The sequence below is a fragment of the Anolis carolinensis genome, unplaced genomic scaffold (assembly GCF_035594765.1).
Source record: "Anolis carolinensis isolate JA03-04 unplaced genomic scaffold, rAnoCar3.1.pri scaffold_10, whole genome shotgun sequence".
Taxonomy (NCBI): Eukaryota; Metazoa; Chordata; class Lepidosauria; order Squamata; family Dactyloidae; genus Anolis; species Anolis carolinensis.
This window is the reverse complement of record NW_026943821.1, coordinates 23,596,214-23,623,480: the sequence shown is the minus strand read 5'-3', so window position 1 is coordinate 23,623,480 and position 27,267 is coordinate 23,596,214. Positions and strand designations below refer to the sequence as shown.

The following is a 27,267-nucleotide window of genomic DNA, read 5'->3' as shown; positions in this document are numbered from 1 at the left end:
CCCTATATGCAGGAATTTGAGCCCAGATTTGAGAAGGGGAAAGCAAGCAATGCCCTGAACCAGCATGGGAGAAATTGCCAGCTATACTTTTTTTTTCAACCTGTTTTTGATCTCAAATTATTTCTATCTATGGGATGGCAAAATTTGCCTTATTTCATTCTGAATAAGCGTGGGGCAACCATCCGCAGTTACAACAGAAGACTTAGGAGGCATCTCAAAAACATTTTTTCCACCTTGGGACAAATATGCTTATGGAAAGGGAGGCAGTATGGAAAGGGTAGCCGGGGGGGGGGGGGGGGGGGAGGGTTAGGGGTTCAACCCCCCCCCCTGAAATTTTTGATTTATTCGTGTATTTTAACCGGTTAACCAAATCCCCATGACTGTCCACTGAAGTTTATTTGTCTTGAGTGTCCACTGAAGTTTACCGATGGAGCCTGATTTCTAAATTATTTTGCGTTATGGAACTACTCTTCATGATTCGCTAAAAAATAGTTGCAACACCCCCCCCCTCCCCATTTTTTTCTGGCTATGGCCCTGGCCGCAAATAAGGACATTTCTTCCCATTAAGAATGCTTGTTTGAACAGAGCTCTTCATTTTGCATGTTCTAAACATAATCATGGTCTTGGCTATTTTGGAAGTGATCACAAAGTCACTGGCCAGTCTATCATCATCATCACCATCATCATAGTTTATTTTTATATCCACCCCATCTCCCCGAAGGGACTCGGGGCTTCTCACATGGGGCCAAGCTCAACAACATACAATAAAATACAGTAGTCTCGCTTATCCAACGTAAACGGGCCGGCAGAATGTTGGATAAGCGAATATGTTGGATTACAAGGAGAGATTAAGGAAACGCTTATTAAACATCAAATTAGGTTATGATTTTACAAATTAAGCACCAAAACATCATGTTATACAACAAATTTGGCAGAAAAGGTAGTTCAAGTAATGCTATGTAGTAATTACTGTATTTACGAATTTAGCACCAAAATATCACGATGTATTGAAAACATTGACTACAAAAATGCGTTGGATAATCCAGAACGTTGGACAAGCGAGTGTTGGATAAGTGAGACTCTACTGTACAACAGTATAAAATATACAATATAAAATACAACAATATAAAATCCATAACAATCATAGTAGATCAGTAACACAGTCAATCCTTCTCATTTTTACCTTTTTGTCTAAGAGAGTTACGTGCTTCTACTCCAAGATCTTATCTGTCTCAACAAACTCACAAAAATGGATAGGAATTCCCTTGTCAACTTGCACTGGCTTACCCAGGTAGTAAACCAACACAACAGCTTTTTTAGATGTTGCGCAAGGAGGTATCTAGCACCTCCTTGTGCAACATTTTCCTCTATTGTTGGATTATTCTGTAACACAGCTCTGCCTCACATTCCAGATGGCCAATGACTGGCCGAAGCTCTTCAGGAAAAGATCTCTCGCCCTTCTGGTACTTGTCACCCTTACGTATGTCCTGCATAAATGTGCTAGAAGACCTTTACACTCTGCCAGTGTCAAAAGGCATATCAACTTTCCCTTCTTCTCCAGGGCACTGACTCATCATCTTTCTGCAGCTGGTTGTATTACGCTACTCTTTCTTAGCTTTCTCCCCTTGTTTATGACTTGTGACCCACTATTTTACAATGGTGCCTTGCTAAAGAGCCTACCAGCATGTCATGTCACATGCTGACTTCTCCCTGGTTAGCTCTGATCTCGACTGATTTGGTAGAGATAAGGCTGCATTATTTGTTCTGTCCATTCCCTCTCTCTCAGGCAGCGCTGCCCGCATTGCTTGTCAATGGCTGTGAAATCCTGCAAGCGCCTCCACGCTGTCATTTCTGACATCCATTTTATTTTTATGTCGAGAGGTCAACCTCACTTAATGTTACCGCTGGTAGCTATAGATTGCCTGAAATGAGTTCTCATCACAGGGGCTCAAGGCAGAGCTGATGCCACACATTCGTCTCTGATTAAGGCAAAGGACAAAGTGGCACAGGCTGAATGAATAGCCCTTGTCTGGAAATCTAAAAGACTCGAAAATCCAAAATTTTCCAGACAACAAATAGATAGGAAACACTTTAAGAGCAGTGTCACCTTGCATAGCACAAAAAGGCACAACGGGCTGATTAAACTATAAACAAAAATAACCAGAATGTTTTACTATTAAAGTACAGTCTCACTTATCCAACACTCGCTTATCCAACGTTCTGGATTATCCAACGTATTTTTGTAGTCAATGTTTTCAATACATCGTGATATTTTGGTGCTAAATTTGTAAATACAGTAATTACTATGTAGCATTACTGCATATTGAACTAATTTTTCTGTCAAATTTGTTGTATAACATGATGTTTTGGTGCTTAATTTGTAAAATCATAACCTAATTTGATGTTTAATAAGCTTCTCCTTAATCGCTCCTTATTATCCAACATATTCGCTTATCCAACGTTCTGCCGGCCCGTTTGTGTTGGATAAGTGAGACTCTACTGTATTAATATTCATTGCTAAATTGAAATCCAAAAGAACTGCAACGTCACTGTCGCACCTCAGGATAGCTTCACCTTGCTGAACACACCAGGCTGTACACAGGTTGAAGTCTTTTGTAGTTTATTAGGAAAAAGGAAATAAATAGTTCTTTAAAAGTCCCAGTGGCGAAGTGTGTTAAAGCACTGAGCTGCTGAACTTACAGACCAAAAGGTCACAGGTTCGAATCCGGGGAACAGAGTGAGCTCCCGCTCTTAGCTCCAGCCGGGCTGTGGCGCAGCTGGCTAGTAACCAGCTGCAATAAATCACTACTGACTGAGAGGTCATGAGTTCGAAGCCCGGGTCGGGTTAAGCCCCCGACCATTAAATAGCCCGGCTTGCTGTTGACCTATGCAGCCCCGAAAGACAGTTGCACCTGCCAATTAGGGAAATTTAGGTACGCTTTATGCGGGAGGCTAATTTAACTAATTTACAACATCATAAAATTGCCAGCAAAACACAAGGAATGGAATGAGGAAGTACAGCCACTACTGGACAGTGAAGCAACAGCTCCCCCTGTGGCCAGAATCATGAAGCTGGAAAAAAATGTTAAATGCCTCTGTGTCTGTCTATATATGTTGTTTGTCTGTTGGCATTGAATGTTTGCCATATATGTGTTCATTGTAATCCGCCCAGAGTCCCCTTCGAGGTGAGAAGGGCGGAATATAAATACTGGAAATAAATAAATAAATTCTGCCAACTTAGCAGTTCGAAAACATGCCAATGTGAGTAGATCAACAGGTACCGCTCCGGCAGGAAGGTAACGGCACTTCATGCAGTCATGCCAGCCACATGACCTTGGAAGTGTCTACGGACGACGCCGGCTCTTCGGCTTAGAAATGGAGATGAGCACCAACCCCCAGACTTAATGTCCGGTGAAAACTTTTACCTATCCCGTTGCAAAATTTACAGGGTGAGAACTTACAAGACTTACTTTGTTTAGACAATAACCTGTCAGAATATTGAGCTGCCTGAACAGGCAATTCTAACCTTAAGGATATTTTTTTCCTCAATTTGTGCAGACTGTCACTGTAGAAAACTGACTTCCTTTATCCTTTGAGAAGCAAAGGCACACAGCTAAAGCAGAAGGGATGGTCTTGTGTCCTTAACGCCAGCAAATATGGAGAGCTGGCGGTGTATTGTGTGCTTTGCCTCTCTCTCTGCATCACTTCCAACGTTTGGGAAAGTTCCTTATTTTTACAATTCCCAAAGCATAAGCGTTCTGGGTTGTTGTGATTTCTGGGCTGTCTGGCCATGTTCCAGAAGTATTCTCTCCTGACGTTCCACCCACATCTGTGGCAGGCATCCTCAGAGGTTGTGAGGTATATTGGAATAAACTAAGCAAGGAAGGTTTATATATCCCCCCTGGATGGGGGGGAGAACTCTTGCCTGTTGGAGGCCAGTGTGAATGTTATAATTAATCACCTTTGTTAGCATTAAATGGCCTTCCCAGCCTCACATCCTGGCCTGGGAGATTCTTTTGTTCAGAGTCGTTAGCTGCCCCTGATTGATTCCTGTCACGAATTCTTCTGTTTTCAGAGTACTGCTCCTTATTTACTGTTCTAATTTTGGAGGTTTTTTTAATACTGGTAGTTTTTTAATACTGGCATAACCAGGGGCCGGGCTGTGGCGCAGGCTGGTGAGCAGCCTGCTGCAATAAATCACTCTGACCATGAGGTCATGAGTTCAAGGCCAGCCCATGGCAGGGTGAGCACCCGTCAATTAAAAAATAAAAATAAAATAGCCCCTGCTCGTTGCTGACCTAGCAACCCGAAAGATAGTTGCATCTATTAAGTAGGAAATAAGGTACCACTTATAAGTGGGGAGGCAAATTTAACTAATTTACGACGTTGGAATGAGGAAGTGCCGTCAGAGTGGATGATGAAGCAGCTGCTCCCCCTGTGGGCAGAATCGAACATCCCCTCAGGAGGAGGTTAAATTGCCTCTGTGTCTGTCTCTGTCTCGGTTCTATGTGTATATGGGCATTGAATGTTTGCCCTATATGTATATAATGTGATCCGCCCTGAGTCCCCTTCGGGGTGAGAAAGAAGGGCGGAATATAAATACTGTCAATAAATAAATAAATAACCATGACACTTGCAAGGTTTTGGAAGCTGTGGTCCCAAAGAGTAAATCCCCCAAGCAACTAGGATTTTACATTGGAAGGGTTGTGACTAGAATTGGGAATGGCTGGCCCTGGTTGCCGGGCCCGTCTTCTCCCCCCATGAGGCTGTCTAGCTGCCATGACCTCTCTCCCAAACAGCCTTGCTTCTTGTTAGCATCCCAGATTGCAGTTGGTGCCGCTGAATATTGATCAGCTGAGCCAAAGGGATGGAAGATGAGAGCAGCAGCTTCTCGGAATGCAAAACTCGAGTTCGCTTCCAGTTTGCAGCGGCTCATTGTGGTCCAAGCGGAGGGTCTTCTCTCTTCTCCTCCCCTTTCTTTCTCGCCCCACACAAAGCACCCCTTCCCAAGGGTCGGATTTATTTGATTTCCACATCCAGAGAAAGGTGGTGCAGTTGGCAATTTCCTGTGTTGCATTTGCCTAGCGACTGTGCCTAGCAACGTCACAGCATCACAGGGAGGAATCCGGCATCCGAGGCTGGCTGACAGGGAGCTGGTTAGAATGGTAATTTGCAAGGAGAGATCTTTGCGCCTCCTTCACAAGTCTGTCTTTTTTGGGTCATTTGTGGAAGGCTCAGTGCTGTCACGTTCTCCCTGGGCTGACAGAACAAGAGCGGGGGGACCAACGCCGACCAGACACAATCCTCACAAATAGACACTCGCTGCTTAACAACAACAAAACACAACTAAGAAGAAAGCTGCCTTGCATTTTTTCCACCACCTGCTTTAGAGATGTCACTATGATCATCATTTTTCTTGAATGCAGTCACATTGTCACACGTGGGGGAAAGGCATTAAAGGTAAAGTTTTTCTCCTGACATTAAGTCTAGTTGTGTCCGGCTCTGGGGGTTGGTGCTCATAAGAAATAATAATAATAATAATAATAATAATAATAATAATAATAATAATAATAATAATTTATTTATATACCGCCCTATCTCCTGGATGGGACTCAGGGCAGTTTCCAATCATAAAAACAATACATCTATATATATAAAAGGGTAATGGAATTTCGGCCTGGGACAAAATAACAAAACTACACATCCCAGAAACACTAAACTTGGCAGTACAAGCCCTCATCCATGCCTCTACGTTCATACAACAAAAAGAAAAGAAAAATAAAGTCCTAATTAGAGGGAGAGGAATAATTGTTTTTATTCAATTGCTGCAAGTTAGAAAGCTAAGCTCCGCCCACTTGATCTCCCAGCAACCCACTCAGCCCAGGGGACAGGCAGAGTTAGGCCTCACTTAGGCCTCTTCCACACTGCCTATAAAATACAGATTATCTGATTTTAACTGGATTATATGGCAGTGTAGACTCAAGGCCCTTCCACACAGCTATATAACCCATTTATAATGGACTTAATGTCAGGGGAAAACCTTTACCCTTTACCTTGACTACCACCAGTTCCTCAATACTTTATTTCTCATACCACCATACTTCGCCACAGCAACGCGTGGCCGGGCACAGCTAGTACATTATATAACAACATAATAACACGTTATTAAGCATGGTAAAACAATACAATTATATAGCAATAATAATACTTGCACAACCTGATCAAGGGGACGGAAACCATAAACCCAATATATTAAAATGTATCATTTTAGGCTAGATAAATCTTGTGCAATATATTCAGGCCCAGAGATCGGTGGTATTCCAATGTAATTACTCAAAAAACCTGCTCATCTCCAACCCACAGAGACCGAAGAGCCGGCGTTGTCCATAGACACCTCCATGTGGCTGGCATGACTGCATGGAGCGCCAATGTTACCTTCCCGCAGGAATGGTACCTATTAATCTACTCACATTTGCATGTTTTTGCATGCCAATTGCTAGGTTGGCAGAAGCTGGGGCTAACAGCGGGAGCTCACCCTGCTTCCCGGATTCGAAACACCAGCCTTTCAGTCAGTAAATTCAGCTATTCAGCGGTTGTCGCACCTCAGGTTAGCTTCACCTTGCTAAATACACCAGGCTGCACACAGGTTGAAGTCTTTTGTGGTTTTATTAAAAAATAGGAAAGAAATAGTTCTTAAAAAGCAAAGTTCCAAAAGATTGTTGCAAAACAAGGCTATAAAGAATAATCCAAGAAAACATAAGTCATAAAACAAGGTCCCATTAATGCATGACAAAGTCCCATGAACATGAACACATAAAGGCTACAAGATAATCTAGGAAAGTGAGAGTTTGCTTCTTGACTTGAGCGAGAAGTTGCTTTGACAAAGGTTTCTCCCCCAACACACCTTTGCATAGCATGAAAGCATTTATTTGGCCTCTGTCCTCCCTCTTGTTTGCTATTCTAACACTCCTAAAACTCCAAACGGCCAGCTTGATCTAAAGATTCCATTTCGTCAAGGCCAGCCAGCTCGTTAGCGTTAGCGTCTGTCTGCATGCTATCAGACTGAGAGCTGTCCTCCCTTCCTGAGTCATTTTGCACCTGGCTAGCTTCAGTATCATCAACACCATTCTCTGCCGTAGGAAAGCCTCCCTGTTCCTCATATTCCACAGCAGGAACACTCTGAACCTGAATCCCATAATTCCCATCAGAGTCATCTTGAACCTGAATCCCATAATCCCCATCAGAGTCACTCTGAGGCTCCAGCTGAGTCACAACAGCGGTTGAACCCACTGTGTCACTGGAAAATAAATACATTTAATATACAAGTGTTTTCTCCCCATGCTGCATACCCCCCAAACATTTCAGAGATTACAACCAGAGGTACCTCTATACCAGGCATGGACAAACTTCAGCCCTCCGATTGTTGTGGACTTCAACTCCCACAATTCCTAACAGCTAGTAAGCTGGCTGGGATTTCTGAGAGTTGAAGTTCAAACACCTGGAGGGTCGAAATTTGCCCATGTAGAATTAATTCATTGCAGCTCAATGCTATAGAATCCTTAGTGTTGTTGTTTAGTGAAGCATATAATAATAATAATAATAATAATAATAATAATAATAATAATAATAATAATTTATTTTTATACCCCGCCTCCATCTCTCCGAAGGGACTCAGGGCGGCTGACATGGGGCCAAGCCCAGATAAAACAATAAAACATAGAGAAACATCAAAATACAAACAGAGTTATTAAAATACAACATTCCAAAACAAAACAAAAAAATATTAATTGTGCTAAAAGCGTATTAAAACGTGGATTTGGCACCCAAGTAAAAAGATAAAAACAAGCTGGCTAAAGTGCAGAGAAGGCTAAAAGCCTTGTAAAACTACAGCTCTCTTGATTCCACAATATTCAGCCATGGCAATTAAAGTGGGATCGATTGCATTGATTCTACAGTATTCATTAGACATGTCCAAAAAATCGTTTTGAATAGTATATCGGAATTATTTCGGATTGTTCTCGCTTTTTGATACGCATTCCGAGACATTGTCTCACAGCGCAACCAGCAATGTAATTCGAACCATTGTTGGCCCATTCTCTAATTGTCTCTTAATGTTTCGTTAATCCCCCCCCCCCCAAATTTTTTAAAATATATTTTTAAAAATATTTTTAAAAATATTTTTGTTTCTGCAACCTACCAAGAATGGGAGCTTAGCGGAGCCTAGCATGGCTGCCGCTTCCCGGCCAATCAGAAGCTTCCATGATGGACGCAAAGGTGGGGGCTAGGGTTGATGGGGATAGCTCAAGAAATGAGGGCGGGAGAGCCCTGTAAAAGCCCCCCCCCCAGTTCCTTTTTTTTTGGCGATTGCGCATGTGTGTCCGCCATTTTAGAAACATTTAGAATCATTACGAATTTTTGGAAACATCTGAAATTTTTGGGTGAAAAGATCGGAAATACTTTTTATATCGAAGTGCCAGCGCCCCCTACTTTAGAAATGAGAATTGAAACATTTTTTTCATCGATCGGACATGCCTAGTATTTATGTCCTATAACATTAGAATGTAACCAGATACCAAAGGAAGAACATACAAGGAGCTGCAGCAGTTTGCTTTTGCTTGAGCCTACTGGGAAGGACAATATTATTGTGCATATCATTACTTTGTGGCTGAAACATACATGCATTTCATGTTTAGACCTGGGTCTTATCTCTACAATATCTCACTATGTACAGGTATTCCAAAACTGGAAACAATATCTGATCCCAAACTCTTCTGGTCCCACGCCTTTTGGATAAAGGATAGTCAGCAAATCTGAGGGGTTTTATTGCTGAAATCTCAGGACTGGAGATACTTTGACTCGACATACTTAATCCAAGCCTATCAAATAATATTAAACATGATGCAATCGAACTGTCATACTATTAGAAATGGGTCTGGGCTCCCCACAAAGATGAAAGACAGAGATGCTTGCAAATGGTTTCAGCAGCATCGGCCTCCCGCCTGCAATTGCACTGGATTTCATCCTCTAGCGAAACAGCACAGCTGGAAATCTTTCTTTCGCTCCCTCTTTTTCTCTTACTCTTATTTTCTCTCTCTGCCCAGGTGGCATGTTGTTGTTGCCGTCATTTAAAAGATACTGTAATCTAGTGGGTTTCCAGAGAGAAGATCAAGGAAATCTGCCGTTCTTGCTGGGTTTTTTAGCCGTGCTTGCATGTAAGATTGCTCTGGGCATCGGTTGTTCTCTGCTCTCTCCCTGTGCATTGGCAAACCCCGGCCCAGAAATCTGGATCAGCCGAGTAATCCCAGAGCTAAACTAGAATAGGAAGAGATGGAGGTGAAGAGAAGGCCAGGTATTTAGTCCCTGAGAAACTATCTACACTTGAGTTTACAGAGCTATTACTATGCGAAGGCGGAGAGCCATAAAGTGTTGGTTGTCCCCAAATTGCTGTCCAGATAACTTCCCTCTCCTGAGAATGATGCTTCATGACAGATCTGTAAATAGGAAAGCATCTATGAACTATGACGATCTTGGACGGCCATGTTGACCTGGCTTGTATTCGTAGAGTAAATGGTTGGTACAAACGATGAGGATTGAGTGAAAACTAATGCCTCCACCTTCATAACTAGTCTGCGGCAGGTACTGGCTTGTTCAGTAGACTCTTCTCTACAGTTCCATTTGGCGGGAAGCCTTAGCATTGAACGGTTGTGTTGTTAAAGTGCGAAGTATAGAACCCTGCACAGACGGAGAAGCGTTAGCATTGAACAGTTGTGTTGTTAAAGTGCGAAGTATGGAACCCTGCACAGACGGAGAAGCGTTAGCATTGAACAGTTGTGTTGTTAAAGTGCGAAGTATGGAACCCTGCACAGACGGAGAAGCGTTAGCATTGAACGGTTGTGTTGTTAAAGTGCAAAGTATGGAACCCTACGCAGATGGAGAAGCGTTAGCATTGAACGGATGTGTTGTTAAAGTGCGAAGTATGGAACCCTGTGCAGACGGAGAAGCGTTAGCATTGAACGGTTGTGTTGTTAAAGTGCAAAGTATGGAACTCTGCGCAGATGGAGAAGCCTTAGCATTGAATGGTTGTGTTGTTAAAGTGCGAAGTATGGAACCCTGCGCAGACGGGGAAGCCTTAGCATTGAATGGTTGTGTTGTTAAAGTGCGAAGTATGGAACCCTGCGCAGATGGAGAAGCCTTAGCATTGAATGGTTGTGTTGTTAAAGTGCGAAGTATGGAACCCTGCGCAGACGGGGAAGCCTTAGCATTGAACGGTTGTGTTGTTAAAGTGCGAAGTATGGAACCCTGCGCAGACTGTCGGTCAATGTGACTTAAGCAACGTGTAGTTATTGAATTCTTGACAGCAGAAGGTATCACCCCAAAGGAGATTCATCAGAGAATCCATCTGTTCCCGATAATGAAAGAAGATCTCTGGGGACATCATTATGCTTCTGATGAAGACGTTGAGAGAACTGTGAGGCGCTGGTTGAGGAAACAGAGTGTTGACTTCTTCTGTGATGGCTCCAAAAAACTTATCTGTATACCTTCTAATAAGACCAAGACTCTTAATATACAGAGGCACTTTAGGCAAGATGAAAATTAACCAAAAATGAGTTTACTAAAAACAGGAAGACCAAAGGGCTAACTCCATCCAGGACTACTGTAAAATAGCTTCAAATAATACATTATGATAGGATATTGTGCGGGTTGCAGTCATCTCTCTGGAATCCTGGAAATCTTTTGCCTTCTCAGAATCCTTTAAAGCAAGGATTCTTGTGGGATTGTTGTGTTTTTTCCGGGCTGTATGGCCATGTTCCAGAAATATTCTCTCCTGACATTTTGCCCACATCTATGACAGGCATCCTCAGAGGATGTGAAGTATATACCTCATATATTGTCATATACCTCACAACCTCTGAGGATGCCTGCCATAGATGTGGGCAAAACGTCAGGAGAGAATACTTCTGGAACATGGCCATACAGCCTGGAAAACACACAACAACCCCACAAGAATCTTTGCTTTAAAGGATTCTGAAGAGGCAAAAGACTTTCCAGGATTCCAGAGAGATGACTGCAACCCGCAAAATATCCTATTGTAATCTATTCTATCGTAATGTAACATAATGGCCATAAAGCCTGGAAAACACACAACAACCCTGTGATTCCGGCCATGAAAGCCTTCAACAACACAAAGGTTCTTGTGTGTTCAAACTCTGCATGGATATGCATCAATAATTCGGCATTCAAAAGAGTGCTGATATGGCGAATGCAAACCCATCCTTTCAGGCCAACAACTGCCAGAAATGCTGTGGTTAGGAACTTGGAAATGCTGTGGTTGCGAACTTGGAAAGCAACCTGTGTGTGTGTGTTTTCTTCCTCTTTGCTCCAGAAAGCTTGCTACGTGATGCCCACCTCCTGCAAATGTAGGACAGATGTGACCAAGAGTTGACATGCCAACTCTGCATCATACAGAGGGTTCGGTGCATCTTGGGGATGCCATTCTGACAAGAAATCTGTGAATCTGCCTTTCCTGCTTGTCTTGCGGGGCCTTGAATGAGGAGAGGGGTGTGTGTTGCGTTGTTGTGGCAACTGCGCCTGAGGCTCTCTCAACGTCACAGTGAGCATCTTTCAGCCAAGGGCTGGTTTGCATTGCAATGCTTCACTCTAGGCAGCAATTCTTCTCCTGCACTCACCCTTCTCTTCCCTCAATGACTGTTGCTATGTTTTGTATGAATACAAATACATGTAATCTCTTATATCTCTTCAACCTCCTTTTGTAAGACTTCAAGGTTTCTTGTCATCAAGGAATGGCAGGAGAAGCTGAAATCTGTTTATGGCTTTCTGCTGCTACCTTGGCTTTCCTTCTTTTCTCTTGTTGCTTTGGGTATGTGTGTGTTAACTGCAGAAAGAATAGATGGATATATGCAGTGTACTATGAAGGGTGCCTTGATCTATATATATAAAAGGGTAATGAAATTTCGGCCTAGGACAAAACAACAAAACTAAACATCCCAGAAACACTAAACTTGGCAGCACAACCCCTCATCCATGCCTCTATGTTCATACAACAAAAAGAAAAGAAAAAGAAAGTCCTAATTAGAGGGAGAGGAATAATTGTTTTTATCCAATTGCTGCCAGTTAGAAGGCTAAGCTCTGCCCACTTGGTCTCCTAGCAACCCACTCAGCCCAGGGGACAGGCAAAGTTAGGCCTCACTTAGGCCTCTTCCACACTGCCTATAAAATACAGACACCACCAGACAATGCCACGGCAATGCATGGCCGAACACAGCTAGTAAATAATATAAAAATAATATATACAGTAGAGTCTCACTTATCCAACACTCGCTTATCCAACATTCTGGATTATCCAACGCATTTTTGTAGTCAATGTTTCCAATACATTGTGATATTTTGGTGCTAAATTTGTAAATACAGTAATTACTACATAGCATTACTGCGTATTGATCTCCTTTTTCTGTCAAATTTTTGGTATAACATGATGTTTTGGTGCTTAATTTGTAAAATCATAACCTAATTTGATGTTTAATAGGCTATTCCTTAATCTCTCCTTATTATCCAACATATTCGCTTATCCAACGTTCTGCCGGCCCGTTTATGTTGGATAAGTGAGACTCTACTGTACTTATATACTCGAGTATAAGCCTAGTTTTTCAGCCCTTTTTGGGCTGAGTGGGTTGCTAGGAGACCAAGTGGGCAGAGCTTAGCCTTCTAACTGGCAGCAATTGGATAAAAACAATTATTCCTCTCCCTCTAATTAGGACTTTATTTTTCTTTTCTTTTTGTTGTATCAACCTAGAGGCATGGATGAGGGGTTGTGCTGTCAATTTTGGAGGTTGTGCGGTGTTTAGTTTTGTTGTTTTGTTGGTCGCCAGGATTCCATCACTCATTTATATATATAGATTTATGTATGTATTTTTATTAAGAAAGGATGAGTGTGAAACCAGGACATTTTCAAAGCCACTGAACAGAGGACCCATTGGGACTATCTCTATGAAATTAGGACATTCGGAGAGCATTCACTGCACCTCCCAGAATTCCTCATCATAAACTGTGCTGGCCAGGGCTGCTGGGAAGTGCAGTCCAATGACTTCGAAAGCACTGTGGTAAGATTTGATAGTCCCTTTTATTTAAATTTAAAGAAGATGTGTGACTTCGATACAATAGCTCTGGTTAGATCTTTCCTATCGCGCTCGTTGAAAACCGTGCGCCAACAATGAAGGTGGAAATACCCTCCACTTTATTGTCCATTTCCTTTTCTCAACAAAACGGAAAGAAGAGGCTTCATCCCAGTGGCTCCCATTCACCCGCTTTGCGCCATTGTGTTGCCTACTTCCTTTTGTGCCCGCCTTGACATCTCGGGACCTTGTGTTTCCATTCCGAAGACAACAGGACTGGCAGCTCTTTGAAGAAGAAGAAAACAGTAACAGGAATGACAAAAAAAAGTTATGTGTTTCCTTAGAATTGCGTTATTCAAAGCCTCTTTTGGAACGGCTTCTTTTCGCGAAATGCGGCCTCTTTTGTCTGGCAGAGTTGGGCCAATTTATTCGCTTGTTTGTGCGACCATGAATAGACTGACTTAATACAAGTGTTCGGTGTGGGTGTGCGTGCGTAAGGGAACTCAATAGGATAATGAAATTGCTGATGTGTTTAGTGGCTGCTTTTGAGGAGCTGGGTTAATTCTCTTAGCAGGGTTACTGTTGCTGGGGAATTTACCTTTTGGCAAAGGAAATATAACCAGCTCTCTGCATTCGCTGGGGATCGGAGGCCAGAATTCCTACAAAACCGAGAAGCCACAAATAATAACATTCCTATTTTTTGAACCTGTCCAGGAATATCTAGTTCAGTGGTTTATTTATATTTATTTATTTAATACATTTATATCCTGCCCTTCTCACCCCGAAGGGGACTCAGAGCGGCTTACAAATTAAATTTACATCAATATTATATTATTAGCATAGCACAATACTGGCAATAAATTACCATATTGTACTATATCTATATATTGTAATATTATTAATAATATTACATGTAAGGGAAGGGGGCGGGGCCTCTTCCCAAGAGCCCGAGACAGGGCTGAGCCTCTATACCTCTCCTGAGAGGCCTTTTAGGACTAAAGGGCGGAGCTACAGAAGGGGGCGGGGCCTCCTTCCAAGAGCCTGAGACAGGGCTGAGCCTCTATACCTCTCCTGAGAGGCCTTTTAGGACTAAAGGGCGGGGCTAAGGGTGGGGGCGGAGCCTCTTCCCAAGAGCCCGAGACAGGGCTGAGCCTCTATACCTCTCCTGAGAGGCCTTTTAGGACTAAAGGGCGGGGCTAGGGGTGGGGGCGGAGCCTCTTCCCAAGAGCCCGAGACAGGGCTGAGCCTCTATACCTCTCCTGAGAGGCCTTTTAGGACTAAAGGGCGGGGCTAGGGGTGGGGGCGGGGCCTCTTCCTAAGAGCACAAGACAGGGCTGAGCCTCTATACCTCTCCTGAGAGGCCTTTTAGGACTAAAGGGCGGGGCTAAGGGTGGGGGCAGGGCCTCTTTCCAAGAGCACAAGACAGGGCTGAGCCTCTATACCTCTCCTGAGAGGCCTTTTAGGACTAAAGGGCGGGGCTAGGGGTGGGGGCGGAGCCTCTTCCCAAGAGCCCGAGACAGGGCTGAGCCTCTATACCTCTCCTGAGAGGCCTTTTAGGACTAAAGGGCGGGGCTAGGGGTGGGGGCGGAGCCTCTTCCCAAGAGCCCGAGACAGGGCTGAGCCTCTATACCTCTCCTGAGAGGCCTTTTAGGACTAAAGGGCGGGGCTAGGGGTGGGGGCGGGGCCTCTTCCTAAGAGCACAAGACAGGGCTGAGCCTCTATACCTCTCCTGAGAGGCCTTTTAGGACTAAAGGGCGGGGCTAGGGGTGGGGGCGGGGCCTCTTCCTAAGAGCACAAGACAGGGCTGAGCCTCTATACCTCTCCTGAGAGGCCTTTTAGGACTAAAGGGCGGGGCTAAGGGTGGGGGCAGGGCCTCTTTCCAAGAGCACAAGACAGGGCTGAGCCTCTATACCTCTCCTGAGAGGCCTTTTAGGACTAAAGGGCGGAGCTAAGGGTGGGGGCAGGGCCTCTTTCCAAGAGCCCGAGACAGGGCTGAGCCTCTATACCTCTCCTGAGAGGCCTTTTAGGACTAAAGGGCGGGGCTAGGGGTGGGGGCGGAGCCTCTTCCCAAGAGCCCGAGACAGGGCTGAGCCTCTATACCTCTCCTGAGAGGCCTTTTAGGACTAAAGGGCGGGGCTAGGGGTGGGGGCGGGGCCTCTTCCTAAGAGCACAAGACAGGGCTGAGCCTCTATACCTCTCCTGAGAGGCCTTTTAGGACTAAAGGGCGGGGCTAAGGGTGGGGGCAGGGCCTCTTTCCAAGAGCACAAGACAGGGCTGAGCCTCTATACCTCTCCTGAGAGGCCTTTTAGGACTAAAGGGCGGAGCTAAGGGTGGGGGCAGGGCCTCTTTCCAAGAGCCCGAGACAGGGCTGAGCCTCTATACCTCTCCTGAGAGGCCTTTTAGGACTAAAGGGCGGAGCTAAGGGTGGGGGCAGGGCCTCTTTCCAAGAGCCCGAGATAGGGCTGAGCCTCTATACTTCTCCTGAGGCACTTGTTAGAAACACGGGGGCAGGGTATAGAGGTTCAGCCCCGTCAGGCACTTGGGAAGAGGCCCCGCCCCCTCCTCTAGCCCCGCCCCCTGTGTCCTGGCAGGCGTCACAGGACAGGCATAGAAGCTCAGCCCTGACTCAGAGCTCATAACTCCACCCATCCCAGTCCTGGCTAGGGCAAACTATCCTTTTAATCGTGTTTGGTGCTGTTTAGTTTTTACAAAGTTTGGGTCCCCAGATGTTATCAAATGACAACACTTCTGATTATCTGGAGATTATGGGAAGGTAACAACACTCCATGCAGTCATGCTGGCCACATGATCTATGAGATGTCTATGGACAATATAGAAGTACAACTATTAATAAGTTTGGGAACCACTGGCCTACATATTCATAGCTCCCACTGTAACCTGAAATGTCATTGGAGGGAGTGTTTTTGGTGGCTCCTCAGCACTGAGGGTTGTAGCTGTTTGTGGAGGCAGGAGACTGTCTGTGTAAATGGTCACTTCCACCACTTACACACATACAGGTTTTCACTTTTATTATGTGTATAGATACATGAAGAGGGATAGAGAGAGGGTGAATTTAGTCATTTACCGTACATACTCAAAGATAACCTGAGTTTTTCAGCCCTTTTTCTGAGCTGAAAAAGTCTCCCCCGGCTAATAATCGGGTCAAGGTCAAGCCGGCAGCTTTTCCAAAGCCTCCCTCACTCTTAACCAAGGGAATGTTTTGAAAAGATGCCCTTGCAAATCAGGAAGAAGAAAAAATATATATCCATTAATCTTATAAAAGCATTTCCCCTGAAATATTGGTTAAACTCTCCTACAGATATATAGGCAATAATAATAATAATAATAATAATAATAATAAAACTTTATTTATACCCCGCCACCATCTCCCCGCGGGGACTCGGGGCAACTTACATGGGGCAGAGGCCCAAACAACATAGGACAAAATATAGGCAACATGATAGAAATCACACTATAAAAAGATAAAACAATAATACAATATATCAATTAAAACAAAAATACAGGATAAAAATTTCATTTAAAACACATTAACCCCCTGCATGCATTTGAAATCCCTATGTACTTATATATCTGTATCTATCTATCTACATTAATTTTATATATGCATTTTCCCCTCATTTGTTTGCAAGTCTTTGCAAATCCTATATACATATAGATCCATGTACCTATATATCTGTATGCGTATACAGTAGAGTCTCACTAATCCAAGCCCCGCTTATTCAAGCCTCTGGATAATCCAAGCCATTTTTGTAGTCAATGTTTTCAATATATCGTGATATTTTGGTGCTAAATTCATAAATACAGTAATTACAACATAACATTACTGTGTATTGAACTACTTTTTCTGTCAAATTTGTTGTATAACATGATGTTTTGGTGCTTAATTTGTAAAATCATAACCTAATTTGATGTTTAATAGGCTTTTCCTTAATCCTTCCTTATTATCCAAGATATTCGCTTATCCAAGCTTCTGCTGGCCCGTTTAGCTTGGATAAGTGAGACTCTACTGTATATACATTATTTAACCTACTGATGCCTCGATTAATGTAATTTTATTGGTATCTATTTTTATTTTGAAATGTACCAGTAGCTGCTTCATTTCCCACCCTCGGCTTATACTCAAGTCAATAAGTTATCCCAGTTTTTTGTGGTAAAATTGGGTGCCTCAGCTTATATTCGGGTCGGCTTATGCTCGAGTATATACAGTATGTTGTTTTTCTATGAAAGGGATATGTAACTCCCCGCTTCTTTCATGATCACAGGAATCAACCTGAAAATTTGGAGAAAAAAAAAGTCTTTGTCTGTTGGTCTCAAGGGAGTTTTCACATTTGCAAGATTGTCTAACTCAGCTCTAATAACTCCTGCCACCGAATTCTCAAAATTGGAAGCATCAAATGGGTTGCTGGCGTCTTTTTGATCAATCCGCCTGCCCTTCTGTGCCTGCTGTGTGTATGCGAGAGCTTTATTTCACAAAAGGAAAAGACACAGGTCTTGTGCAGACACATTAGAAGGAATTACAGAAACCATGTGGGGAGGAGAAGAAAAAAAAAAGTACCGTTGTCTCGTTCTCCTGCTGGAGATGAGAAGTTTTATGGGGTTTAGTGGATTCTTGGCAGGTTGTTTCGAAATGTCAGGACACTCCGTCGCATTACGAATGAGTAATTCTGTGTGATTTCTTCATTACTCATTCCTCCTCATTCTGGAAAGAAACTATTTGTAGGGTGAAATGTCTTGGATTCTGATCTGGGCCTTGTGTTGTTGAATGTCATTATGAATGGTCATGAAATTTGCAGATGACATGACACCAAACTTAAAGAAGTCGGTGATGCTTTAGTAGATAGAATGGGATTCACAATGACCTTCAGAAATGGTAAAATCGCACAAAATGACAAAATGAGTATCAGCATGGAAAAATACAAGGCTCTTTGTGGAGGTGAGATTTCATGACCATTCATAATGACATTCAGCACATTCAACAACAAATACTGTATATACTCGAGTACAAGCCTAGTTTTTCAGCCCTTTTTTTAAGACTGAAAAAGCCCCACTCGGGTGAGAATCCTGGTTGGCTTATATTTGGGTCAGCTTATACTCGAGAATATATGGTACATTTATTATTTTTCTCTATTATTGTTGCTACTATTACATTTATTTTACTCTATTTTTATTATTATTAATAATACATTTATTATTTCACTCTGATATTATTATTATTGCATTTATTATTTTACTCTATTTTTTATTACATGTATTATCTTACTGTACAATAGAGTCTCACTTATCCAACACTCGCTTATCCAACGTTCTGGATTATCCAACACATTTTTGTAGTCAATGTTTTCAATATATCGTGATATTTTGGTGCTAAAGAAACTGTGCCGAAAGTGCAAGTTATGTTGGTAATTTAAGATAAGACTCCAACTCTGATTAAATCATTATTCTCATCTTCTTCAATGTAAATCCCCTTATGTATCCTTTTAATAATAATAGAGTAAAATAATACATGTATTAATAATAATAGATACAGGAAAATAATACATGTAATAATAAATAGAGTAAAATAATAAATGCAATAATAATAAGATCAGAGTGAAATAATAAATGTATTAATAATAATAATAATAATAATAATAATAATAATAATAGAGTAAAATAAATCTAATAGTAGCAACAATAATAGAGAAAAATAATAAATGTAGTAATACCAATAATAATAGAGAAAAATAATAAATGTACCATATATTCTCGAGTATAAGCTGATCCAAATATAAGCCAACTAGGATCCTCACCCGAGTATAAGCTGAGGGGGGCTTTTTTAATATTGAAAAACTAGGTTTAGTACTTATAGAGTCAAAATATCTTCCTGTACATGTTTAGAAGGTGACCTGCTTCCACAAGCCAAAAAATATATATTGAATCCCGCCTTAGAATGGAGGCATTGGACGGAGCGATTTACACGTGTTTTCCTTGAGAGATAAGGAAGCTGAAGCTCGGCACAGGCAAAAATGACAACCAGTTTCCCCTTGATGCAGCTCTGTTCTCTGTAGTGGTGAATTTTGATTAAAAGTTATAGCAAATGGAATCACCTTGCATTATTCATTACCCAGAAGGCTCCCGCTGTGAGATTGTAGGCTAAGTAGAAAGAGCAGCAGAAAGTCGGAAGCTTTAGTCGGAAGAAGCGCTGGCAGAACGAAGCCTATTTATGCAATGTGCCTGAGCCATGCCCAGGTAGGGAGAGGCCATGCTCAGAGCACATGCAGAAAAGCTCCAAGCTACCACTGGAAAGATATTAAAATTCACTCCAAATTGAAAGAGTTTGGGTTGGTTGTACCAAAAATAATTGCCAGGTCAGACACACGCCGGGCTTGGAGATGTTCATACCTTCCAATTGTCCTGCTTTGACAGGAGAGTCTCCATTACAGTAGAGACTCACTTATCCAATACTCGCTTATCCAACATTCTGGATTATCCAATGCATTTTTGTAGTCAATGTTTTCAATGCATTGTGAAAAAGGAAAAAGGCATGTAGAAGTTGCTTTCTAAAGAAGACATTTTCCAAGCTCTGCATGTGAATAAGATGTTGTTATAAGTACCAATTGTGCCAATTCCACAGAGCAGAAGACAGCTGAATGGCATTGCCTTCTGATTGTTCCTGATGGTTTCCACCTGTGCTTTGGTTGGAGCTTTGGAGACCCAAGCTGAAGGCCTTGTTACAGGACAGGAGAGTATCATCTCTGCTCTTAGTTGCTATTTATTTTAGTTACTGAGAGGAATTATTCTCCATTCTTCAGCTACAAAGTCCTTCAGGGCTGCTTCAATATTGCAAATTTGATGGCTGGCTCTTCTCAGGCACACAAGAAATAGAGGATGCTATTGAGCTGTGGATTTTTTTTTCCCCATGGATTTCCTTTGGACATTACTCCTCCTGCAGAGCTTGTGTTTGGGTCTTCAAGATACCTTCATACTGTAAGTCCAAACTTTTCCCAACTGGAAGCAATTCTAGGGTTTTGCCATTTGAAGTAGGACAAAGTAATGCTTTGTTAGACAAACCTCACAATTCAAGAATGGGTAGAAGCTATGACTTTTAATTGCATGCTAAGGCCAGCCAATTTCTCTGTGTTTTTTGAATAGTTGTTGAAATGCTGATGCACGATAATAGTGTTTGAATTGTGGCCAGATACCAACCACCCGCCATGGTTCTGTTTTAATAGGGATGAGGAACAGGTCCTGTAACCAGAACATGAGTTCAACTGGCATTGATATTACAACTTGGTGCATTTAAGTTGGATCCATCTCATAATTATGCTGTGACCCTTGGAGGTTGAGTTCTGGGAGGAAAGGAAATATGAAAATTACTGTATATACTCGAATATAAGCCTAGTTTTTCAGCCCTTTCTTTAAGACTGAAAAAGCCCCCCTCGGCTTATATTCAGGTGAGGGTCCTGGTTGGCTTATGTTTGGGTCAGCTTATAATCGAGAATATATGGCACATTTATTATTTTTCTCTATTATTATTGGTATTATTACATTTATTATTTTTCTCTATTATTGTTGCTACTATTACATTTATTTTACTGTATTAATAATAATAATACATTTATTATTTCACTCTGATCTTATTATTATTATTGCATTTATTATTTTACTCTATTTATTATTATTATTACATGTATTATTTTACTCTATTATAATTAAAAGGATACATAAGCACATTTACATGGAAGAATAATATAATAATAATAAAACTTTATTTATATACCGCCCTATCTCCCGGATGGGACTCAGGGCGGTTTACAGTCATAAAAGCAACACAAACATTACATAACAACATAATACACATTATTAAACAAAGTAAAATAATAGCATTATAACAATAAATCACACTTACATGACCAGATCAAGGGGACGGGAACCATAAACCCAATATATTAAAATGTATCATTTTAGGCTAGGGGAATCTTGTGCAATATATTCAGGCTCAGAAGTCGGCGGTAGTCCAATATAATTATAAGAAGATGAGAATAATGATTTGATCAGAGTCGGACAGTCTTATCTTAAATTTGAGCTTGATGTAAATATTCAAAAACATTTAACCTACTGATGCCTCAATTAATGTAATTTTATTGGTATCTGTTTTTATTTCTGAAATTTACCACCCTCGGCTTATACTGGAGTCAATGTTTTCCCAGTTTTTTGGTGGTAAAATTAGGTGCCTCGGCTTATATTCAGGTCGGCTTATACTCGAGTATATACGGTAAGGTTTTTGTTTTTTTAGGTAACCAGAGACAACTGAGCCAGATCTCAGGGGGAAATGCAATGCTTTGCTTTGAGAGATGTGGGATTACAAGACACAGGCACAATTGGTCAACCATTGGCCAACCGGCAAGCTTCCGCACTGAAGATAGCAGGGAGAGGGGATGAAATGTGATAGGGTTGCCTAGCAACAGCAGGACACTTTTCGGAGGAGTGGTTGAGGAGTATCTTGGCAGGGATGGAATTGTACATCCTCAGCTTCACCTTCAGTGCACCTTCCAAACAAGGAGAGGGATGGAGAGGGAGAAAATGTGGACCTCTTTTATAGTTTAGGCACAAACTTTGATCATCCAACTGTTGCAATTGCAGTAGGATGATGATGACAACGATAATACATTTTATTTATTACCTCCTTTATTCTCCCTATGGCTCTCCCTATAGAATGCATGGGCAAACTTGGGCCCTCCAGGTATTTTGGACTCCCAACTCCCACAATTCCTAACAGCCAGCAGGAAGCAGACAGGCTTTGAAGCTGCAAGCCTATTCAATGCTAATCAAGGTGGCCAAATGCAACATTCACACTTGCCTCCAACAAACAAAAGTTCTTTCTCCCACCCTTTACATTATTCCACAGATATATACACATATGTAACAAATGTAATAATGCCAATAATAATAGAGAAAAATAATAAATGTACCATATATACTCAAATATAAGTCGACCTGAATATAAGCCGAGGCGGGCTTTTTCAGCTCTAAAAGGGCTGAAAAACTCTGCTTATACCCAAGTATATACGGTACGTATTTTGGATGATACACAATCCCAGTATTAGTCTGGAACTAGTTATCCTTCTGAATCCTCACCTTTGATTTATGGGAATTAAAGGTGTTTCTAAACTGTAGAATTAATACAACTTGACATGACTTTAACATAGCATCGAGGCACACTAACTGCTATGGCTCAATGCTAGGGAATCCTGGGAGTTGCAGTTCTGCAAAGCCTTGAGACATCTCTGCTAAAGAGTGCAGCTGAACTACAAATCCCAGCATTCCATTGCACTGAGCCACAGCAGTTAAAGTGGGGTAAACACTGCATTAATTCAATTAGATGTGCCCTTACTGTTCAAGAATTATCTTTTTAACATTCCAGTTGATAACAAAATCCCAGTCTCAATACATTTTCCCACCCACTTTCCTCTCCAAGGTAACCTGTTTTTGTTTGTTGTTTGTTGCTGCTGTAATAATACGGGAATTATTCAGCCGGTGCTCCCTTGAGAGTATAGGAAACCACCTTGCGGTGAGTCACACAATTTAGCTCAATATTCCTCAGCAGCAGCTGCTCCAGAATGTCTGACAAGATAACTTCTCCAGTTCTGTCTGGAGATTGAATTTGGTCCTTTCCGCATGCAAAATATATTATCCACCACTGACCTCCGACCCAAATATGTATTCAAGCCACTTTATAGCGAGGAAAGCGATGTAACAAGCTTGGTATTGTTTGCACTGCTGCAAAGGGATGTTTAAGGATTCAGACCAGAGTTTATTCCTATTCAATATAGTGGATAGTGGAGAGCATGCAAAAAAACAAAACAAAAACAAAACAGGGCACTGAATGACCACCACCATGTGCATTCCAGTAACGTAACGTCCGGTCAAACCTTGAGAAATATCGTCAAACCATCCAAGCCAAGGAGAAAGTGACCAAGAAACTACAGTACAGGAAAAGTAATTGCAAGTACAGTAGAATCTCACTTATCCAAGCCTCACTTATCCAAGCTGAGGTGATACTTTCTCCTTTCTTTGAGCAGTCTAAACCTTTTTCTTCTCTTACAACCAAAGCTATCACTTTGGATCTAACTGGGATTGTTTCCCCTTACCACTCAGACTCTACGAATAAACCCAAACAAGTCACTTAACTTGCTTAATTTGACACAACTAGAGATCTGAGCTTCCCTGGTTTCCCTAACCTGGAACCAGTGTCTTCCCTGTGACTCAGATCACAGACTAAACTGTTTTTAAAACATTCCCTCCTTTTCCTCCAAACGGCGGTTGGCTCCGCCCTCGTTACTATGGCAACCTGCCTCAGAATGCTGAGCTGGCTACCATCCCCCACGCACTGGTAACTAATACTTACCCTTTTAAACATAGTTAAACATGACTTTTAAAACGAAATTAAACATGACATCTATAAATCAAAATAAAAACACACTTCTTTACATAAGCCTCTGGATAATCCAAGCCATTTTTGTAGTCAATGTTTTCAATATATCATGATACTTTGGTGCTAAAGTTGTAAATACAGTAATTACTACATAACATTACTGTGTATTGAACTAATTTTTCTGTCAAATTTGTTGTATAACATGATGTTTTGGTGCTTAATTTGTAAAATCATAACCTAATTTGATATTTAATAGGCTTTTCCTTAATCCCTCCTAATTATCCAAGATACTCGCTTATCCAACGTTCTGCTGGCCCGTTTATGTTGGATAAGTGAGACTCTACTGTATGAATATTTTTGCATTGTTTCATTCACTACAGTGTTAGAAAATTAGGGAATGGAGAAAAAATTCATTATTGGGTGCGGAGAATAATTGTATTTGGTTGGAGAAAAAAAATGTAATGCACTGATATAGGAGGAGTGGCACCTATTTGAAAACAGTCCACGTGAAAGGGATTTTTAGGCGTCTTAGTACATCAAATAAAAAGTGAATGCGATTCCAGGCTGAGTCCATAAGTGTAGCGCACCGTTTCTCAACCTGGGGGTTGGGTCTCAGACGAGTCGCCAAAAAACAGTATTTTTTGTTGGTCATGGTGGTTCTATGTGGGACGTTTTGTCCAATTCTATATTGATGGAGTCCAAAGAGCTCTTTGATTGTAGGTGAACTATAAATCCCAGTAACTACAACTCCCAGATGTCAAGGTCTATTTTCTCCAAACTCCACCAGTGTTCACATTTGGGCATATTGAGTATTTGTGCCAAGTTTGGTCCAGATCCATCATTGTTTGAGTCCAGAGTGCTCTCTGGATGTAGGTGAACTACAACTCCCAAACCCAAGGCCATTGCCCACCAAACCCTTCCAGTGTTTTTTGTTGATCATGGGAGTTTTGTGTGCCAAGTTTGGTTCAATTCCATCATTGGTGGAGTTCAGAATGCTCTTTGATTGTAGGCGAACTATAAATCCCAGCAACTACAACTCCCAAATGATAAATTCAATCCCCCCCTTTCAAGTATTTATTTATTATTTATTTATTTACAGCATTTATATTCCGCTCTTCTTTCTCACCCCGAAGGGGACTCAGGGCGGATCACATTACACATATAGGCAAACATTCAATGCCTTTTAACATAGAACAAAGACAAGACAAACATAGGCTCCGAGCGGGCCTCGAACTCATGACCTCCTGGTCAGAGTGATTCATTGCAGCTGGTTGCAGCTGGCTTGCTCTCCAGCCTGCGCCACAGCCCGGGCCTTTGTGCCAAATTTGGTCCAGTGAATAAAAATACACCCTGCATATCAGATATGGCAATCCCTTCCCTAGGAAGTGGAACTTCAAGATACCTTTGACATTATTATGTCACTCCACCCCATCCTCGGTGTTGTGGTTGAAAAATAGTTTCCTAGAAACTGCACACGAACAATACTGAAGTGAGTCATCCCCCTTTTGTAACAACCCCAGGTCAAGCATCACATTGAAAACGTCCGCAAGGAATTAAACCTGGCTTGTAAAAAAAAAGGGAGGAAGCAGGGACTTCATTTGCACTATTTACAGTTCAGGAGAAACCCAACGGCGTCATAAATCCGGCATGTCCCAACACTGTCCCAGCAAACAGTCTCTCGGAGTGGCCCGGTGGAGCTAAATCATTGTCACAGCAGATGCCAGCAAAACGCAAGGGCAGAACAGAACCAACGTGATAGCAAAATGCAATTTCCAAGAGCAGCAGGGGGGACTTTTCCGCTAGTGGGGCAAGCCTTGATGTGCGTGGGTTTTATTTTTTTAAGTCTGCAGAGACGTTTAATTCTCGCTTTGGAAGGAGGAGCAGAGAGTCAGGAAGGAAAAAGCAGCTCATCAGACCAAAGGCCTAACACTCAGGATCCCAGATTGACCAGCTACAGGCAGTGGCCGAGATACAAACATCCGACTTACAAACAATTCCTAGTTTTTTGTGTCAGGAGCAACTTGAGAAACTGCAAGTGGCTTCTGGTGTGAGAGAATTGGCCGTCTGCAAAGACATTGCCCATGGGATGCCCAGATGTTTTACCATCCTGTGGGAGGCTTCGCTCAGGTCGCCATGTGGGAAGCTGGAGCTGGCAGATGGGAGCTCACCAACCTTTCAATCAGCAGTTTTGCTGGCATAAGGGTTTAACACATTGTACCAATAGTGGCAACAGAAAGTGAGAGAAATCTACTCCTTGGAAGGGAAATTCACTCCTGGAAGAGTTATTATCATGGGGAAAAGGTGTCTACACTGAAGCTTTATCACCAGTACAGTAGAGTCTCGCTTATCCAACGTTCTGGATTATCCAACGCATTTTTGTAGTCAATGTTTTCAATATATCGTGATATTTTGGCGCTAAATTCATAAATACAGTAATTACTACATAGCATTACTGTGTATTGAACTACCTTTTCTGCCAAATTTGTTGTCTAACATGATGTTTTGGTGCTTGATTTGTAAAATCATAACCTAATTTGATGTTTAATAGGCTTTTCCTTAATGCCTCCTTATTATCCAACATATTCGCTTATTCAACATTCTGCCGGCCCGTTTATGTTGGATATGTGAGACTCTACTGTACTTGTTTCCTGCTGCTGCTGCTCAGTTGCATAGTTGTTTCCGACTCTTCGTGACCTCATGGACCATCCCACGCCAGAGCTCCCTGTCAGCCGTCACTGCCCCCAGTTCCTTCAAGATCAAGCCAATCACTTCAAGGATACCATCTATCCATCTTACCCTTGGTCGGCCTCTCTTCCTTTTTCCTTCCATTTTCCCCAGCATCATTGTCTTCTCCAAGCTTTCCTGTCTCCTCATGATGTGGCCAAAATACTTCAGCTTTGCCTCTGATATCCTTCCCTCTAGTGAGCAGCCATTGGGCATTATTTCCAGGAGGATGGACTGGTTGGATCTTCTCGCCAAGGTCCAAGGCACTCTCAGGATTTTCCTCCAGCACCAGAGTTCAAAAGCGTCTATCTTCCTTTGCTCAGCCTTCCTTATGGTCCAGCTCTCGCATCCATAAGTCACTACAGGGAATAACATTGCTTTCACTATGCGGACCTTCGTTGCCAGTGTGATGTCTCTGCTCTTCATTATTTTGTCAAGGTTGGCCATTGCTCTCCTCCCAAGAAGGAAATGTCTTCTGATTTCCTAGCTGTAGGAATCTTCACTCCTAGAAATACAAAGTCTGTCCCTGCCTCATCGTTTTCTCCTTCTATTTGCCAGTACAGTAGAGTCTCACTTATCCAAGCTAAACGGGCCGGCAGAAGCTTGGATAAGCGAATATCTTGGATAGTAAGGAGGGATTAAGGAAAAGCCTATTAAACATCAAAGAAGGTTATGATTTTACAAATTAAGCACCAAAACACCATGTTATACAACAAATTTGACAGAAAAAGTAGTTCAATAGGCAGTAATGCTATGTAGTAATTTCTGTATTTACGAATTTAGCGCCAAAATATCAAGATATATTGAAAACATTGACTCCAAAAATGGCTTGGATTATCCAGAGGCTTGGATAAGCGAGGCTTGGATAAGTGAGACTCTACTGTACTTGTTTATTTATTTATTTATTTTATTTACAGTATTTATATTCCGTCCTTCTCGCCCCGAAGGGGACTCAGGGCGGATTACAATGAACACATA

At 42.0% G+C, this 27,267-nt stretch overlaps 1 protein-coding gene and 1 long non-coding RNA gene across 4 annotated transcripts in view; one reads left to right on the top strand and one right to left on the bottom strand.

Annotated features, from left to right (window-relative positions):
* The window catches only part of csmd2 (CUB and Sushi multiple domains 2), a 632,593-nt gene that overhangs the window by 30,155 nt on the left and 575,171 nt on the right, over positions 1–27,267 (top strand). The window lies entirely within an intron of this gene.
* Positions 1–27,267, bottom strand: part of LOC134293778 (uncharacterized) — a 37,062-nt gene that overhangs the window by 7,174 nt on the left and 2,621 nt on the right. The gene's annotated exons all lie outside the window — the stretch shown is intronic.